The following is a 20,313-nucleotide window of genomic DNA, read 5'->3' on the forward strand; positions in this document are numbered from 1 at the left end:
GCTGGGGAGCTCTTCTTGAGCATTCCCAGTCAAAAAGCAGGTGGGCATGGAGAAAACCTGCTTGGCTTTTCTGGTGAGCTCTTCTTGAGCATTCCCAGTCAAAGGTGAGGATAGAGAAAACCTGCATGGTTTTGATGGGAGCTCTTCTTGAGCAGTCCCAGGCAAAGGTGGGGATGGAGAAAACCTGCATGGTTTTACTGGGGAGCTTTTCTTGAGCATTCTCAGTCAAAGGTGGGCATGGAGAAAACCTGCTTGGCTTTTACTGGGAGCTCTTCCTGAGCAGTCCCAGGCAAAGGTGGGCATGGAGAAAACCTGCATGGTTTTGATGGGAGCTCTTCTTGAGCAGTCCCAGACAAAGGTGAGGATGGAGAAAACCTGCATGGCTTTTCTGGTGAGCTCTTCTTGAGCATTCCCAGTCAAAAAGCAGGTGGGCATGGAGAAAACCTGCATGGTTTTACTGGGAGCTCTTCCTGAGCAGTCCCAGTCTGCTGGAAATGCCAGGCAAAGGACAGAAACACACCCATGCAGGGGAGCCTAATCTTAATGTAGCTTTTTTGTTTGGAAAAAACCCCCTATTATTTAACTTGGACTGTGGAAAAGCTCTTTGTTTTTGCACTGAATACTTTCAAACTGAAATTGAGGGAGCTCTCAGCCACATGAGTTGTTTCTGTGTGATTATTCTGCAGGATGAGGTGTCTCCCATTGTCAGACCCTGTTTTGAGCAGGTTCATGTTCCTGACTGCCCAGGGCTTCCCTTCAGCACTCGTTTTCATTTTTAAATTTTTAATCACCTTTGATGATTTTGGTGTAAAGCCAGGTCAGGCCTGAGGATGGCATCTTTGGGAATGAGGATGTTTGTATAGGAAATCTAAAATTAATTTCCAGGCTGTTAAACTTTAATTAAATTTCGCTGCTCAATAATGGTGTTTTGTATCTTCTGTTAATTGCTCAAAAAACCTAATTCAAACATCCTTGACCTCTGCTGGGAGATGTGAGTACATGTGAGCTACTTATGGATTCTGGTGTGGTGAGAAAAGAAATTATTTCTCCCTCATCATTGGAAACTCATTCGCAGTGTCTGAAAAATTTTGAATTAAAGAAAATTTTCTTAGACTCGCCTAGGGCATTAAAGAGATTTGGAGCATTAATACAGAGATGTGCTTCATGCTGTGGTGTGTGTGACAAAAATGTGAAGGGGTTAAAGAATATGCAGGAAGTCAAAGATCTGCATTAAATCATTAAGTCATAAGATATCATTAAATCATCCCTCAGTTTGGAGAGCCCCACCAGCCAGGTGACAGAGGTCTCATTCCCAGCATGTGTCTGTCTGGACACAGATTCAGATTCTGCTCTTCACACCAGAAAAATGTCAGTTTTCATCAGGACCTGCATGAAAAGAAATGAAAATTATAGTTGTGAAAAAAACTCCCTACTAAAATAAAGAAATATTAAAATAATTATAATCTATAAAACATTTAAACAAACAACAACCAAGAAAACCTATACCTCCTCCCACAAAAAAACCCCTCAATTCCCAAAAATAAAAATAAATTTAAAAATAAATAATAAAAATCTTTAAACAATTCATCTTTAAAACCATACCCCATAAATTAACATAAGCCATAAACACAACTATAAAAAAATCTTATAAAAAAAGCTTCACAATTACAAATTTTCCCAAACAACTACAATTCATAAAAAAACCCACAAAACCCCCTGGTTTTTCTTATAAAGAAATCTCCATAACATAAACAAATAAAACTTCTCTTCCTAAATAAACTAAATAAAAAATTTTTTTAAAAGGATAATAAATAATATTTTAATAATAAAGAAGAATAGAAACAATATTTTTATTTATATTATTATACATTATAAATATATTATTATAATTAATACATTATATATAATTAATATATTATATATAGTTATATAGAATTATATATTTAATATAATATACAATACATTTCCATATTATTATAATGAATATAGTATATAATATATTTATATTATATATATTATAAAATTTATAATCTATGTGTTATTTAATAAATTATATATATTTTATAATAAATAATAATACATTTAAAAATTTTTATTTCTTAGCATTATTTCAATGAAAACTGTTACCAGGAGTTCTGGCACATGGCATTTCTGATATGCTCAAGTATTTTTTTTTCTTATCCTGTCCTGATGTATATACTTAGCAGTGTGGCAGGAGACAAAGGAAATGTGTCCCCATGAATTATGTGGAGCAAATGTTCTGCTTTTTTCATTGAGTCAATTAAGACTCTGTTTGTAAGTACAAAATGTTTGTTCTAGACAAACTGATAGATGGAGCTGAGCTGGGGCTGCATTTTCCAGGAACAAACAGTCCCATGGAATGTGTGCTCTGTGTTTGGAGCCGGGAGAAATGTCAAATGCAGGATTTGGTGAAACCTCTCTGCTTTCTCTGTGTGAATATTAATGATGGTGGCTTGTTGTTTTCATGATAAACTCTTTTAAATCACTGGAAAGAAATCCACCACTTCAACAAGCACGCCTGGATGAGTCACGTTCATTTGTTAGAAAGGTAATTTTGGTTGGTTTCTGACTCTAAAAAAACAACACCCTGCATAATTTCATTGTGGCTTTCATTTAAAAACACACACATACTTTTCTTTTTAACATAACGAGCGTGCTTTAATTTAAACTTTCAGGGGAAGGGAAACCAATCCATCCCACTCCTGCTAGTTTGATGCCAGTGCCAGGAAGAGAAACCTGGAGAGGGGTTGCAGGTGAGCAGAGAAAAGCTGCAGAGCAGCAGGAAGGATTTCACAGGAAGAGTTTCACAGAAAGGATTTTGTGGGAACCCACAATGTCCCTCAGACATTTTTGGATGTTCTGGATCCAGGTCAGAAGCATTTGAGACCCTGGCAGGCAGCTGGAAACAGCTGTGATTTTGGGTTTGAGCCATGGAATGAGTTACCAACCTTGCAGGAAGAACAAGAAGTCACAAAAGTTTAGATATTAGAGTAGAAGTAGTCACAAAGTAGAGGGAAGAATTTTTGAGTGCTGTACAGGGGGGTTTTGGTTTTGTACATGGGGGTCAGAGGTTTTAAGATGGATTTGGGATTTGGGCCTGCCCTGTCCTTCCTCTTTCTCCTTCCTCACCTCCATGTTCTTGGGGATGTTGGCGCTCACAGATTGGTTTAGAGTAGAAAATCACCATTTAATATAGGTAATAGGCATTGGGGAAACCTGTAACCATGTAACATGTAATGTACCATATAAAAGAGAGCAGCAGAATTCCTTAGATATCAGTGTGCAAAATTTGACCAACAAGGCTCTTTCCTAGTGTTTTACTCTGCCATACCTGGAAACAGCAGGTAGAAAACATTGCTATTTGCTATTCCAAAGTCAGGACAAATGTTGGTTCCCTAATATATAATCATATTTATTTAGAACTTTGTTTGTTTGTTTTGTTTTGTTTGCTTTTTTTCCTTCCTGGGTTTTTCTCCAGTGTCTGCCCGTGGATTATCCCATCTCATCGTGGAGATCCACCCTGACTTGTTCCTGATCTGTTCCTGCTTTCCCAGACATACTGCAGGTTTCCTTATCAGCTGCACCACCCCAATTACATCCCTCTAACCTCCAGCTGCAGGGAATATCCCAAAGTCAAAGGTGTTTTTGTAGCTCATTTTTTGTGATTTTTAGCCAAGGCATGATTAAAAATCCTGACCCTTTCTCCTCTCTCCCATCAGCATGAAATGCTGGATTTTGAGACTCTCCAGGGGGATGCAAAAAGAATGCTGAGGTATGAATGAAACAATCTTTTCCAAAGGTAAGCAGCCTGGAAAAATGTGCATTTTGGAGTCACAAAGGGTTGATTCCTGACAGTTTCCACTTGGAGTAAATCCTGGTGAGTAAATCCTTGTGTAACACGGGAGGCCAAGACAGATGAGCACAGCAGCCTCTCCTCCCTTCTAATCAGTGATGGCAGAGGCAGTTTTGGGCTTGTTCTGTGACATTTCTAAAGCCTGACTCTGTTTGATGTGCTGCTGATCTTGCCTGGATGGAATTCAAGAGTGAGGTGTCCTGGCTTGAGCGAGATCAAATTCTTTTGGTTTTGGATGAGCACCAAATCATTTTTCATGGTGACATTTAGCCCGTGGAGATCCTTGCCCAGATGACTGATGTGGGTTTGCAAACACAGAGCGGGGCTGGTCCCGGTGCCCTGAGGGCAGGGGGTGTGTGAGGCAGAACAGGAGCCCCTTGCTCATCCCTGGCTGGTGGTGGCCAAGATCAAAGCTCCAGATCTCTGTTCTTTTGGTGTTATCTCTAGAGCATGAGAGCTTTGGGATGTAGAGAGAAAAGTGGCTGGAGAGAGGCCAAAGACTGAGCCATTGCAGAGACCAAATACTCTAAATCTTCAATCCAACTGTGGTTCTTGGCCACTTATGCAGCTGCAGAAGCCTTTATTACATAATTCACTTTTTACCAGGGTACATTTCATAACCAAAACATCATTTGTAAACACACTGTTTCCAAATTCAGCCCGTCCTGAGAACAAAAAGACTTGGTGAGCTGTTTTTGGGGACGCCCTGGGAGCCAGCAGCCAGGAGCAGTCAGCCCAGGAGGAGCTGCAGGTTCTGCCTTGTGCTTTCTGCTTGTCTGAATCAATGAAATGACAGAACCCCACAGGCTGGGAGGACACATCCGTGGTTTGCCCTGTAGCAGGTACTGGGTTGCTGCTGTTTTCAGCCCTTATTTAACAAAAGAAGCTTCCTATAGATGACAAGGCAGTGCACAACAACATGACACTTGATTTCTTTTTAATTTGGACGGGGCAATGAAGCCACATGTCAACACAGCAGGAAATTAGATTTTGATTTTTTTTTTTTTTTTTAAATAAAATGCAATGGTGTTATGCTAAAATCCCAGGAAATCTTGGAGGTAATGAAGGGGGGAGTGTAAATATTGATGCCCCAAAGCCTGGAAGTTTATGAGGCATTAAAGCAGTGCCTGGAGCTCTTTGGTGCCCTGTAAACCGTTCTGTTACATAAGCATGTCTTCTTATGGCTTAACTCATCCATACAAAATCCCCCCAGGCTGATAACAGGAGATGCCTCAGCCTAGAAAATCTGTTACTTATTTACTTTACAAGTTTGGAGGAGTGAGGAAGCTTAGCTGTATTTAAGTCTTTCTGGGCTCGATGGTTGCTCCACAGCAAAAATTGCTGTTTTGGCCATAAAGCTGCTTCCAGGGTTAGCTTCCTGCTGAGCTTTAACTCAAATTATATTTGTAGCCTCAAATTCCTGCAATTCCATTCAGGATTTTTTCCGCAAATTGTAAAAAATGTTGTGTGATAAGGAAAGTGTGTCCAGGAATGCTCAGCACATATCTGGCCCTGGCTAAATCACGGGGATGCTGCCAATGTTTTGAGGAAGCTGAGCTGGGAAAGGTTTGTGGCAGCTGGCTGAATTTGGGTCAGCCTGGACCACATCTCCAGCATCCAGATGTCCTCCCTGCCCCAGTGAAATAATCACCCAGGCAGTGGCCACAGCTGCAGCCATGTGTGTGAGCAGCTTTTTCCTCCAGTGGGCTTAAACAGCCTAAACAACGAGGAAAAAAATCAAATTATTCTTTATGGAGCTTGCTCTGCATCCCTGGGCGTGAAAGCAGCCTTGGACAGCTCAGAAATGCCTTGAAATGATCTTTGTGTGTGTGTGGAGCCAGTTCACATATTCTGGCACTCTGTGGTGCTGGTGCTGGAGCAACTGAAGCTCAGTGCTGCCCAGGAGATGAGGGTTTGTGAGGGTGGCACTGTCCCTGACTGCTGGTGGCACTGGCTGCCAGGACATCCCCAACCTGCCCCAGGGTGGCTGGGACTAGGGGGAGGTGGAATCCTGCAGTGCTGCCCAGAACTCTGTGTTTGCGTGGCAAAACAAAGAGATTTTCGCTGCTAAAGGGCCTTGTGTAGGTTTTTTCTGGGTGTTTTTTGTGGTTTTTTTTTTTTTTTTGGTGGGTTTTTTTTTGTTTTGGTTTTGTGTGGTTTTTTTTTTTTTTTTTTTTTTTGTTTTGTTTTGTTTAAATGTGGCTGCTGCTGCACTGAAAAGAGAAGCTGAAGGGCAGATTGTTGCCAATGCAGAAGGAGTTGGTGAGGTTTCCTTGCGGCTGAGGATGTTCTCTGGCATCAGGCAGCTGATGTCCTGACCTACAGCACCTCCAGGCTATCTTTGTCCCTCTTTCCTTCCAGTACACTGCACCTGGCACAGAATTTGGGCTGTTTTTATTTTTAAAATTTGTTTTTTATTTTTAAAATTTGGGCTACTGTTTTTATTTTTAAAAGCGATCTATATCAATGTCCTGGGGTGAATTTATGACACTTGTATCCCCTTTAATCTGTTTAGGCAAAAAAAAAGTTTTGCACCTTTAAGACTTCTAACCCCTGTAATTTCTCAGCCAACTTGAGAGCAGGTTGCTCTTGGCTGAACATGAATTTTTGTAAGGTTTCACTGAGAATGAATGCTTTATTTCAATGCTTTATTTTTATCTTGGTTGATAGAAAGCAGAAAAATTATGGGTTTTTTTCCCCTTCTATAGGGATGAAGTGCCACATGACACAGATACCTGTTGGATCTAAGAGTTAAAGTTTGGACAAACACCTGCCCAGGTCACTGTCCCAATAGCGGTGACTTTCAGAGGTGTGGTCATTGTCTTGGTATAACCATTGCAGGAGAAAACCACAGAGCTCTGGCACCAAACCCAGCCAGAGAAGCTGCAGCAGTGTCTGCAGCAGTGTGAGTGCTCAGCTGCCTTGCACTGAAAACAAGGGCAGCAAAAAAGCCACTTTTGGGACTTGATTCATCCCCTGCTGAATAAGCCTGATGAAGACGTGTGTTCTGCAGTTATTTAAATCCTGGAGCAGTGGGAGTCGTACAGGGTAACTGAACAATACAAATCTCCCTTTTGTGCCTCTTCATTCTCTGGGTTTCAGTTTTCCCAGTCACCTGTCAGCTGTCCTTGGGTGGTGCAGGGACACGAAGGACTGAAGCTGCTGCTGGGAGGTTGGTGCAACTCTTGATGCTGTTACTTGTTTGTGGGGTTTTGAATAAATTCTTTGCTGTGCCTCAGTTTCTCTGTAAACAGATTATAATGTTTATAATATTTAACCATTGTGAAACGCTTTGTTTCCTACAGTTAAAAAGCCAGGAATAAATTATTTTTATTATCCTGCCACACAATTTGTCTTTCTTACCTCTGCAGCACCTAGAGATCCTATTTTGATGATCTCTATTTCCTACTTCTCCTTTATTTTTTATTCAGATATTATGCAAAATCCAAAATTGGTCCAGTTTTCAAGAATTCAGAAGGGAGAGGATTAAATGGATTTATCTTCAGGGCATGAACGGGGCCTTTGAAAGATATTGCTGGAAAGGAGAGACTTTTCCCCCCACATCCTGGTTTATGGAGTGCCTGGACTTTGGATGAAAGCTCTGTTGTCCATCAGGACTGGTGGGGGTAGAGGTCAGGATATTTAGGAGAATTTCTGCTTCTCCTGATCTGAAAGTTTCTGGGGTGTAGGTTCATTGTGGAATACCTGTTTTCTGGGTTACCCAAGCTAAGCAAGGCGTGGAGCAAGTTTAATCTCTGTCTGACCTTCATTTGCTTCCCAACAGCCCCCCAGGCCTTAGGAAGTAAATCATTTCTCCAGCAACATGCAAATAGAGCTGCCATTAATATTAACAACAGCCATTATTTGTGAAATAGACTTCTTGGTTAACTGGGTGTTTATTGAAGGTTTGAATAAAGTCAGAGTGTGATCGCTGTTGTGGAGCAGCTGCAGGCTTGAGGATGGGGAAAAGAAGAAATAATGAGTTGGCAGGTGGCCTGTAATGACCTGCTTAGGATGCTCTTGGTGTGAAATGAAATGCTGTAAATAAAGTGACCTTGCTGCCTGATGTGCCGTGGGTCTCTGGGGCAGGGGCTCGTGTGCTGTGCATCCCAACTCTGAATCTGGCACACGCCGAATCCCTGACTGCTGTCAGTCCTGCAGGAGTCTTACAAGGGGAGCTGAGTTCTCTGGGCAAAAGTCACATTTTGGGTCACTTTGCTGGCTTTCTGAGCTGATTAATCTGGCAGGGATTTATGTTAATGTGTCAGAGCTTTGCAAGACAGAGTTCTCTTTTTTTTTGGCAGCTGGAGTCCTTTGGAATTGTAATTTAAATATCAGTTTAATAATCAGAATTTCTTTTTTTTTTTTCCTCAGTGAAGCTGATTAAAATTTTATGGGAGATAAAATCTTCAGTTTCTCTCATGATCCTTTATGCTGGAGCATTTTAATTTACCCTTCCATCATTGGAATGGTAAGCAAGGAGGAAAGGCATGGTTTCAGGATGCTATTTTCTAGGCTGCTATTCATCTTAAAGAGATGCAGCTAATTATGAAATCCCTTTTAGCACTAGGAAGGCCCAGTGAATTTGCTCATCAGTGCTGAACTGTGCTCGTTTATTCTGCCCACGTGCAACCCACACGAGACTTCCTCAGCCTGAACTCTGAATGCTCCAAAAATTCTGTCCTTAGGTGTGTTTGAGTGTCCTGTAGCTCCAACCAGGGGCTGGGGTGCCACAGGGGCTGTCCCTGCCTGGTGCTTCATCACAGGGAGCCCCTGTGCCACTCCAGGTCCCCTTCAAATTATACTGACTGAAAATGACTTTTAGTTGCTTAAATGATGCCTTTCTCTAAAGGTTTTCAATTCCTTATTTTAAATACTGTCGCTATTGGCCATCAAATGAGTACACAGAAGTTTGGTGAGTTCAAGAGAGAAAAAGAGCTAGTTTTATTTTTGACTTTGCAATATATAGAATTCTAAAAGTGACAGTGGATTGGAGGATGAAATTGCTACTTTTCTAACTACATTGGTCAAACTAACAGTTCATTAATTCTTTTTACAAAGAGGAATGTAAAACAATCATTATTTACACGAGCAGTGTGTGAGAACTCTAGTAGAAATATGCAAACATTATTAGAAGGCTAAAGAAGTTTTAGGAGAACTTTAAAACTTTCAAAAGAACTATAAAAGAAAACACTTTTAAAAATCAGGGCAACAAAATACAATCTGTTTGATATTCTGGTGTCTGTTAGCTGGTGGTCCTGCAGCCATAATCCGTGGTGGGCATTCCCAAAAACTCCCAGCAGCTGAGCACACCTGTGGGCAATGCCAGGGGTGCCTTTAGGGACCATAAACTGCTCAGTGGGTGCAGTTCTGAGCAGAAAATATTGAGAACTAGGGGGCAGATCTTATTATAAAGCTAATGTCCTGCTGCATGTAAACATGCTGGGAGCCAAATGTGAATTATTGCATTTCCTGTCTTTTAAATGCTGGATTTGACAGCTGTGATAATGTTTAATAATAAGGTATATCTTAATGATGCTCTCACGGGGTTGATGGAAAACACAGTTATGCCATAATGGTAAGGAAAAAACCAAACCCCTGGGTAAGACTGTAACAAATTCTCTTTGCAAATAAATAGGGTGGAAACCCCTTTTCTTTCTGCTGTGTTGCTGTTGTACTCTAAAGGGAAATGAGCAATCTTGAATGAAAAGAATTATTCTTGTTAGAAGGAGTAAAATACATGGTTTAATATTCTGTCAATGTATGAATACACTTCGAATTGTATGTGCTTTACATTGCAAAATAATTTAAAATAACAATTCCTGCTTTTTGTGCATTTGCCTAAGATATAGCCCAGATATATTGAAAAAACAAAACCTATCAAACTGTTTCCTGAAAAATAATAAGCTCAGCACTTTAGGGAGGTGGAGAATTATTCTGAGAAACAGAATCTGGGATATACATAATTTACAGTGCTGAAGTGTGATGTTTAATTGCTTGTTTTTTTCTTTCAGTGCAGGAACGTTGTAAATCAAACTCTTAATTCATTGCAAAGCTCTGTTGTGTCTAGGTCAAAACTGCAAGGCATCATCCCAGTGTGATTTGTGCTGCTGGAGACATGGAGGAATCCTTCAAACTGCTGACTAAATGCTGTTTGGAAATGGACTTGAATTATTCACCACGTATTTGTCCACAAACAACAGAATTTTCTTTTAATCCTCCTCTGGTTTTACACTATGATTTATTGGACGTGGAGCCCAGGTAGAAATTCTGTAGTGGCAGAAAAACAACAGAACCAAGCTCCAGAGGCAGAGCTTGGAGCTGTGCAGTTGTTTTTCACCCGTCCTTGGGGTGGAAGAGGAGGTCAAAGCAGAGATTTCACATTATTATAGCTAATTTCACTTGTGGTTTGACCTCTGTGGTAGCAGGGGGACTTGCTCTGCCTACATGTTCTCTGTTTAATATGATCCAGTTTACCTTTCCTCATTTTCCTCCCCAAATGCTCCAGAAGCCCTGATATTGCTTTATCTAGATTTTAGGGACAGCTTCTTGGTTCACTGCTTTACTCCCTGCCCCAGGAATAATCAGGGATTTTTCCATGGGATCTTCCATCCCTCATCAGATATCTCTGGGCAGGACCAGACTCACAACAGAAACAAACAATAAAAAAATCAGGGAATATTTCTGCGGCCATCAAACTGAAATCAGTTTGACTCTAGGAAAGTTCTCTGTGGACCAGATGTAAAAGGCAGATCTAATCTGATCTAGAGCAGCCTTTGCCTCCTCTGGGCTGCTTTTGTTTATAGGTTGGATGTGGATTGATGGAAAATTTTTCCCAGGTCACTGCACAAATTAGAAAAGAGATTATGGTTTGGTTCCACCTTTTTCCTAAGCCTTTCCTTCCATGATCTTTCTGTATCACTGGGACCCTGTCTTAGGATCCTGAAGCTCACAGAAGACATTTGCTGAGGGCAATACGTGCTGGGTATTAACTGTTGGATGCTGGAGGTGTTTGTAGACTGCAGGGAATCCTCCTGACCACTGAGTGTCATTGTTAACCCAGGAGAAATGGGGTGATGAGAAAAATTTTTATTTGTGGAAGTTGGGGAGATGAATCTGTGTGGGGAGTGAGGGAGGGCATGGCCATCGCAGAAATGGTTTGGGGAATGTCAAAGTGAATTTCCCTCACAAGTGCTGTGTGTTGTCCAGCAAGCTGGAGCTGGGAATGGCACAGACTTGCCAGATATGCTGCCATGTTTTTGTGGGAACAAGGACACCTTGGCTGTGTTGAGATTTGTTGGCCTGATTTTTAAAAGTGTCACATTTTCTTTTATAGTTCTTTAGAAAGTTTTAAAGTTCTCATAAAACTTCTTCAGCCTTCTGATAATGGTTACATATTTGAGAGTCAGAGTTCCCACACAATTTCATGCACAAATAGAATAGTTTACATATTTCTCTGTGGCTGGATAGAAATGATTGATTGATTGATTGATTGATTGATTGATCTTTGGACCAGTGGTTGGAGAGGTGGTAATTCCATCCTCCAATCCATGGAATTCTGTCAATACCAGATGTTTGAATAAAATTGGGTCTTCTTCTCTTTTGAACTTACCAAGCTTCTGTGTACTTGTTTAGTGTCCAATAATGACAGAGATTAATGCTGGGAATTTCTGGCACCCTCTCAGCTGGGTGTCTGAGGTTTCTCTGTGTTGTCTCTGCTCATCTCCCACCCAACCCAGGCCTCTGAGTTCTCCCCAAAGCTGATGGCACTTCTGAGGTTTCTCTGGGCCCCCTTTTTGAACATTCTTGAATATTTTTCTTCTTTTCTTCCAGTGGACTTGTGCCCACTGGAGTCTCCAGTGTCCTGGGGGGTGAAACCCAACCCTTTTCCACCCTGCTGGCCCCTGTGGGGCCCTGCCTGGTGCCTCTCTCCTCTCCCATCATCTGCTAGAACCCATTGCCATCTGAGGCAAAATTGTTTCCACAGAAGGAAAAATGCTTGGAGAGAAATAGTTCAAATAGTGCTTTGTGCAGCTGTTTTTAAATAGCGAGTCTTGTTACCTGTAAAGTGTTGCCACTTTTCTTTGTGGCCATGCCTGTTATTGTGAGCAGAGTGTTCCTTGTATATTGATTTAAAAATTAATACTATTCCTGTATTTTATGTAGGGTCAAATCTCTGAAATTCTAATGCCTTACTATGGACTATTTGCTGTGCAGAGTAAACTCACCTTTTTCAACATTGCCAATGGTGGAACTAAGAGAGAGATTCTATTTTTGGGAGTTTGGGCTTAAAGAGCATCCTGTATTAGCCCTCCCATTAATAATATTGCCTTCAATGATAGCAAAATCAAAGGAGGAATGGGAATTGGGTTGGGAGAAGGAAACTCACAGGCAGGAAGGCATTTGGTGCTGAACTTTCTGAGTGAGCAGCATTACTTCAATTCTTCTTAAAATCATCTTATTCTTACATCTTTGTGCTGCACCTTAACAAGCAGTTGCTCTGCAGGGTTGCCTTTAACACTGATAAAACCAGGCTCTTTCCTTTGCAGAATGGCAAAACCTGTCTTAAACCCCTCTATTATTTGAAATAAGATACTGGTGTTTTACTGACAAAGCAGGAGAGGAAACCTTCCCCAGCTGCCTTCAGTGGGATTTAACAGCAAGATTCCTATTGACCAGCAGTTGTGATGCCATGAAAACATCACTTTTTTGGCCTCAAACCTGCTTAAACTGGGCAGCTCAGGCAGGAGAGGTATTTCTGGGATCTCTGGTGCATTTGGGCAGAATTTTAAGTGCTCTGAAGTGCAAATTTTCTGCCCAAATGGCTTTGCTATAAAAGTGGGGGTTGTTTGTTTGCTTGTTTTGCTTTAGCTGAAAATCACTTCTCATGGCTGAAGATGTAATTCAGCCCTGCTTTCACTGGTGATTATTCAGAGCCTCTGGGAATTCAGGGGTGTTATTGCTCCACTCTGGGAACACTTCCCTGCCCACTGGGTGAGAGCTGCTCTACCCCAGTGCCTCTTGAGCAGATCCAATAAATACAGAGAGACCTTTCCCTGTTCCAGGCAAGGCAGCATTAGCATCACAGCAGGGTGACAGAGCCTGGGAAAGCCCACATGGAGGCTGAGTGCCATGGAGCACAGGAGAGCAAGAGAGCACTGAAAACACAGTAAAAGTGATGTATTTTCTCATCAATGCTTGTTGTTATTTTTATTCGTAACAAATTAAAGTCTTTAACTGCTCCCTCTGCCCCTGGCAACACCAGCTCTTGATGCCATGCTGCTCGTGTCTGCTTGCACTTAAAAAAAAATAATTAAAAAGAAATTAAAAAGAGCTATTTGGAAAGACTACACTTAAGTGGCATAAAATTACATCATCTGACCCCAAATCAGCATCACTCCTAAGTTTGAATATCTTGTTTTCTATGAAAACAATTCTAAAATGTCATTCAGTGTTCATCTTTCCTAGAAATTCCTTGTTTGGAAGAAAATAATCCTTATGCTTTCAAGGAATCAAAAGTTCTTTGATCCTTTGTGCTTTTCCTGAATTTTGGAGGTGGTGATGAGGATGATGCTTTTGTTTATTCTTAATTCATTGTTGATCATTTCTCCTTGTTACCTGTCACTAAACTTTACCTTTCCTCATTTTCCTCCCCAAATGCTCCAGAAGCCCTGATATTGCTTTATGTAGATTTTAGGGACAGCTGCTTGGTTCACTGCTTTACTCCCTGCCCCAGGAATAATCAGGGATTTTTCCATGGGATCTTCCATCCCTCGTCAGATATTTCTGGGCAGGACCAGACTCACAACAGAAACAATAAAAAAATCAGGGAATATTTCTGCATGCCATGTTTGACCCTAGGAAAGGTGTCTGTGGACCAGATGTAAAAGGTGATTTGTGGTGACTAAGACCAAATTTGTTATCTCCCTATGGCCACCCGAGCAGCTGCTGCTCACCAATTTGTCTCCAATGCACAGTCAGAAATGTCCTAGATGGGAAATGGTGCACAGAGGCTGTCATCCAACTGTTACTGCTAAAAGAAATGCATTTCTTAGTGGGGAAAAAAGAAAATATTCCATAAGAGTACTGCAATTAATATCCTTAATTAATATGACTCATTCTGTAGAAAGCTCCTCTTGTAAGCTGATGTATAACATTATGAGGTGAACACATCAGTCAATTAACTTTAAAGCAGGGCTTAGTGTATTTTGTCTATTTTTTATTTGGATGAATTTCTGTCATGGCTCACAAGAAAAACCCACAAAACCCCAGAGTAAACCCATTTCACTTAATGAAATGAAATATGTCACAGTTTAGGACTTGGCACTTGGTTCTGTCTTTATGAAATTGTGTTTGGGTGACCTTTGTGTGAGGATGAAGGGGGTCAGGTCCTATTCTGACTCAGTCAGTTTTTTTATTTTTTTTATTTTTTTTTTTTTTTTTTGGTTTTTTGTTTGTTTGGTTTGGTTTGGTTTTGTTTTGTACTATTACATTTGTATTTTAAATTTTCCTAGTAAAGATCTGTTATTCCTATTCCCACATCTTCACCTGAGAGCCTTTTAATTTCAAAAATATAATAACCTAGAGGGAGGGGGTTTACATTTTCCATTTCAGGGGAGGTTCCTGCCTTCCTTAGCTGACACCTGCCTTTTCAAACGAGACACTTTGCCACAGAAATTGAGGGACAAGCTCATACAATCCCAAACTTTGCTGTTAGGATTTAACTCTGAGTTACAAATCCTGTTCCCATGTGGAACTCGCAAAGTGTCAGGGCAAAAGTAGCCTGAGGCCTCCAATTTCCCCAGAAGAGAGAGTTATTAAAATATACAGGAGAAATAGGTATTAAAGCATACCACAGTAATTGCTACAGGAAATCAGAAGGCTTTTGACAACCTGTTGGACAGAATAATTAGTCTAAGTCTGGGGAGAGTAAAGGATGAAGGCATCAACTGGAGAACAAAATGAGCCATATTTTTGTTTCCTGTAAATTGGCTTTGCCTTCAAATGAGCTGTTCTGCATAGAGAATTTGTCTTGCTATACTTAATTTGTTACTATTTAAAAGTATTTTTGGAAATACAATCCACTCCCAAGGTCTGGATGCCTTCAGACAGTCTAGTTGGTTTGTTGTGCTGAGTTCCAGGCCTGAAATCAGTCTGAGCATGACTTTACATGCTGGGGACTCCAACTGGTCTGTGAAAAAGTAATCCTAATAATTCAAATTGGCTTGCTTTCTTCTCTTGTTAAATTTTCATTATTTAAATCCCTTTAAGGTACTTGTGTGACTTCATTACTTCAGCAGCTTATAGGTAATAAAAAGCTTAAGAGTCAAAAATGACATCTCTCCTTATAAAGTGCCTTGATGTTATTTTAAAAAAGCTTTGCAAAAATCTGCTAATGAGCCTACCAGTGACAAGCAGTCAGGATGGTAAAGGGCAAGAAATCTTCTAAATCTGGGCTGCTCCCTGCCCAGCAGTGTTCTGCTGTGGAAAGGAGCAGGAGCTTCCATGGGAGGTCTCACACCACACAAAAAATGGATCCAGCTGCAATTTCTGGCCCACAGAGCAAATAAAATTGTGAACCTAACACTTGTATCTGCAATAAGAGCAGGGTTTTTGAGCTGCTGGGTGAGTCTGAGAAGAAGAAAAGGCAACTTTGGGAATGACACCTGTCAATGCCAGGCTGGAACAAGGGAGGAGAGGTTAAAAGTGACCCCAAGCAGTCCTTGAGCAGAGTAGGAGAGTAAAATGAAACTAATAAATTCAAAGGGATTGCTGAAGTCCTGTTTCTTGCTCAGAGAACAGGATTAGGCAGATGAAACGCAGAAAATCTTATTTTTAATGCGTAGAAAAATAAGAGATGTGGCGGAGCAGAAAAGTTTGACTTGTTGGAGGGTATTTTAACCTAATTATAGCGAGCCAATTTTTGTAGGAGATGGAAATGCTTCCAAACACTCTACCAAAACTATGAGACAAAAGCTTCAGGAGAGGTACATCCCCTTAAGTTTAAAACCTCTTCTCTTAGGGGTATCAACAAAATTTCTGAATGCAGGAAATTCTATTTAGTTCTGTTTTAGAAATTAAGGAAACTGAGGCACAGAGCCCCTCAGCTACAGGACACGAGGTCTTCTGGCTGCACTCTGCTCACTTGCAAACAGCTCCTGGCTCTACCACTGGCCATGTCCCTGGGAGGCATTCATCACCTAAAACCCTTCTTTTCCTCTCCCCTGCTCCTGTGCAGAAGTAATCAGGAGCCCAAAGGCTCCTCTTGCAGCATCTCAGGAAAAAACTTTAATTAATGACGCAAAGCTCCTGTGGTATCTATTTATGGGAAGCCTTTTTGGGAAGGAATTAATGATATTAATGTCTGTGAATCACAGAGCATGGTCAGAAAGGCCACTCAGAGAGGTGTCTGAGGAACATTAAGATATTCCTTAAATAAACCTGGGGATTTTTTTTTTTTCCCCTCCTGGCCTCTGTAAAAAGCACAGGCTGCATCTATGCAGCTAATGAAATTTCCTGCTGATTGGACCCTAAACAATTACTGCATCTTTTGATTGCTAATAGCTGGGCTGTTAAGAAGAGAAGAGGCTCTATTAGGAGGCAGGGACCCAACAGAGAGCATCCCAGCTAATGCCCTCTCCAGTGTACAGCAGGAGTTCAACCTGTGTCTGCCTGATTAATCCCAGTGTGAGGCACCTGCAGCACTGGGGTGGTGTTAATCAGGCCCAGCACGCTGCACATGGTGGTGGGAAGGGTTTCACAGCTGCAGAGAGGCAGAATCTCATCTATTTATTAGCAGCAAGTTCATCATTTCATCATTTCCCTGTGCAGATTAACTAGGAGACAAAAGGTTTCTTCTGACAGCTTTCTGGGCAGCTATTGTAGGCAAAAAAAAAAAAAAAAAGCAAAAAACAAACTCAACAAAACTCTGTGACAATGTTTTGTTCTTCCAAAATAAATGATGTGGTTCTTTCTCTTAACAACAAAACAAAGTGCTGCCAGCAGCCTGGCGTTTCTGAGGAGCTCAGCAATAATGCACAGGGAAATGAAGCCCAAATCTTGGGAGCAATTTTGTGCAGTAAATAACCTGAACAGCACGGTGTCGACACTACCAGGATGAGCACGCATCTCTCATGGGTAAGAGGATCTGAAATAAAAATAGAGTCGTTGCTTTTTGTCAGCACCACCTCCCTCTGCCCCACAGATGGGCTGGGTCTGAATCCCTCACCCCACCGTGGTGTGAAACCTCTCATGGAAGCTCCTGCTCCTTTCTCCAGCTGCTTTTAAAGATGCACAGCAAAACACTGCTGGGCAGGCAGCAGCCCAAATTTAGATTTCTTGCCCTTTGCCATCCTGACTGCTTGTCACTGGTAGGCTCATTAGTTTTAAGGGGGGAGGATGAAGAAGGAAGGCTCAGCTCATTTGATAGAGCTGTTATTTATCCCTTTGCTGGCTCTTCAGGTCCTCTGAAGCCTCTCCCAGGGACTGAGAATCTGTGGTTTCACTCCTTGGCCAACAAAATATGCTGTGGAGGGCACAATGAGAATAGGGGCTGTAAACTGGGTCTTTAACAGCTCAAGATATCCTTTAAAGTTCCTATTTTCTCCATATTCTGCAGGGAGAATATGTAAAGTTACAACGTAAATCTGTAGGATTTGGGTGATATTTCCTATGAGGGTTATAATATGATGTTAAGTCACTCTGTCATAAATTTGTTCCATAATTATATGTGTTTTTCTGGCTCAGAAATATTCTTGTGCCACCAGATGCTGGAATGAGGTGGGAGCCATCTGAACGTGCTAGAAAGGAACTCTGGGGGTGACTTCACGTGGATGTTGTGTTAGTTGGATTTCATGAGGTCTGCAAACTGCTTTGAATTTGGGCTCTTCCAAGAATGGAATAACTCATTAATGCTGGCATTTTACAATGCTGGTTAATATTTGGGCTCCTGGCATTGGCAGTGTATTTCTTCTTGTGCATTGGTGCTAAATCTGCAATGGAGTTTTTTTTTTTTCAGAGTCCTTTTTTCCATATATATTGTAATATTTTCCTAAAACTTTCACCATTAAATTAACACTAGGGCGTGGAGGACACTGTGTTTTTACTTTTCATTCCTGTGGTAACATTCTGTAGAGTGACTCCCTTCTGCACATTTCAGTAGAAAAAACAACCTTTTACCACTTTCTTCCAGCTGGGGCTCACCACTGTAAAATTGATCCTGTTTGCTCCCAGAACCAAATGTGCTTATTTCCCTGATGACAGCAATTTACAGATATATCAAGTGGCTGTGGCCTTTATCTTGATTACCTGGGTCCCAAAGCTGAATGCCCAGAGGATTTTGTGATGTGTATTGAAAGTGTCTAGTTGACTCAAATGGGATGAGGAGTTTCCTCTGGAGAGGCTCTGGAAAGTCAGCAGGGACTGAAAAACAAATAAGGTTTTCTTGTAGTTTGTTGCTTTGTTGGTTTGCTGTGAAATATTTTGATTTCCTTTATTCCTCTAAGGCTCAGTTATGGCTTTATTGGACCTGTGTGTAAGGTCTTTTATGTATCAGGCTAAAGATCATGTTCCCAAAAGGAATATCTATTTTCTTAAGTTCCCCTGCCACCTGAACACTTCACTTTCCTTTTCAAATCTCTGCCTTAACTCTGTCATATATTTTTGGTTGTTGTTTTTTTTTTTTTTATTTTCCCCAGGTTAGGTCTTTAGTCTCTATTCCTTCAATTTTCTGTATCTCCTGCATAATTTCCCCCCCCCTTATCTCTAATGCACAATCCCTGGAGGCTCGCTGCTGGGAGAACAAGAAGCAGCTATTTGAAGGTTAGGTTGTGCTTTACAGAGGTTGAATATTCTGTTCATTAGAGAACAGGATTTTTGTGTGGCTACCAGGGAATAACAATAAAGGTGGTGAGTGTTTCTTCCCACCCCCTTTGTTCTTAGCTCTTTAAAAGCAGCTGCTTCAGGTGCCAGGTGGTTCCTGTGCTCCTGCCTGTGATGTGCTCCCAGCCAGAGCTGGAGAACCTCTGCTGGCCAACCAAAGACTATTTCAAATAATAAGATGGGTATTATAAATGGAATCTTATTGTGGTTCTGCAGTTCCTTGTGCTGGAGTGGGATCCACCTCCCCTGGCTGGAATGCACAAGGGGTTTTTTGTCTGGCTCAAACACAGCTCTCTGTCCTCCACGGCAAAATGGTAAAGGGGCAAAAGACAGGAAATGCAAATCACTGCCAATCACACGGAAAAGGAATTGGGCATGAGAGGATGATGAAAGATTATTCTGATTGTGGGGCTGTGTTCAAATAAACTGGGACTCCAGCTCCTGGGGAACAGGACTGGTGTGTTTTTGAGGGTGTCTGACAATGAGGACCTTCAGGACCTATTGAGAAGATGTTGATAGTGATTTATTTACTTTTCATAAGTCTCTCTTTTCCTTGCAAAGGACTGGTGCCAGCTGCAGCCTGTGGCTTCCTCTCCAAATTTGCATAGGGGAGGAGAGAACGTGAGGAAAAAGATTGATTTGACAAGGCACTACTTTGCATTTATTGATAGGAAACCAAGATCCATCTGACAGTGAGGGCTGGTGAAGGTTTAAGACTGTGCCATGCTGTTTTTAATGTCATCAGCTTCTGCATAATAGGGAACCCTTTGCTGTCAGTATTTCCTGCTGGATGACATGGCAAAGAACATTTACATAGGAATAATTTTTAAAAAAGATTTTGGGAAGAAAATGGGCACGGCTTTGAGGTTGGGAAGAACCTTATGGCAGGATCTTGTTAAAAGTACAGGGCTGCCTGAGGTGTTTCTGTATCTCATCAGGCACTGGGAAAAGTTCCCTGTGAGACCCAGCCTTTCTTATTTCCCTCTGATATTTCATCCTGCCTGTTCTCAGCAAATTTTGGGGTGGGAGGTCTCTGATGGCTTTAAGGGGGATTTTCCTGGTAAAAGTTGTTCAACAGCTCCAATGACTCTTGCAGGGCTGGTCATCTTCCACATCTATTTCAGACAGTCATAAATGCATTTCTTGATGTTGTGGGCTGGTTACAACAAATGAAAATCTCAATTCTATGTACAGAACTAATGCTCAGCCTAGAAATTTCCAGAGGAAATGTATATATAATATATAACCACCCACAGATGCACAGATGGACACACACATACACGTTTTCTGCTTTTGTGTGGCTGAAACACCCAAAATGTGGTGTTTCAATGTATTGAAAATGTGGTGACAAATGTATTTGAATAGTTTCAGGAACCAAATCTAAGACAAAAGGCTTGTCAGTTGTGCTGTGAGAGCAGGGGAAGTTTGCCAAGTGGAAAGTCCCTCTGGGATTATGGATGCTTCCCTTGCACCTGCTTTCCACTGATAAGGGACAGGGATAATAAATCCCTCTAAGATTGCTTTTCCTTGGCCAGGAATCTGTGTAGGTGAGAGGCTGC

General features: G+C 41.3%; 1 protein-coding gene across 1 annotated transcript in view; it reads left to right on the plus strand.

Moving 5' to 3' along the window:
• Positions 1-7,027: 7,027 nt before the first annotated feature.
• The window catches only part of LOC146765841 (uncharacterized), an 87,160-nt gene continuing 73,874 nt past the window's right edge, over positions 7,028-20,313 (plus strand). Inside the window, exon 1 of the mRNA XM_085556953.1 lies at positions 7,028-7,046. The gene's annotated coding sequence lies outside the window, so the exon portion shown is untranslated. The remainder of the gene's footprint in view (positions 7,047-20,313) is intronic.

This window comes from Lonchura striata, chromosome 18 (genome assembly GCF_050655825.1).
Source record: "Lonchura striata isolate lonStrDom1 chromosome 18, ASM5065582v1, whole genome shotgun sequence".
Taxonomy (NCBI): Eukaryota; Metazoa; Chordata; class Aves; order Passeriformes; family Estrildidae; genus Lonchura; species Lonchura striata.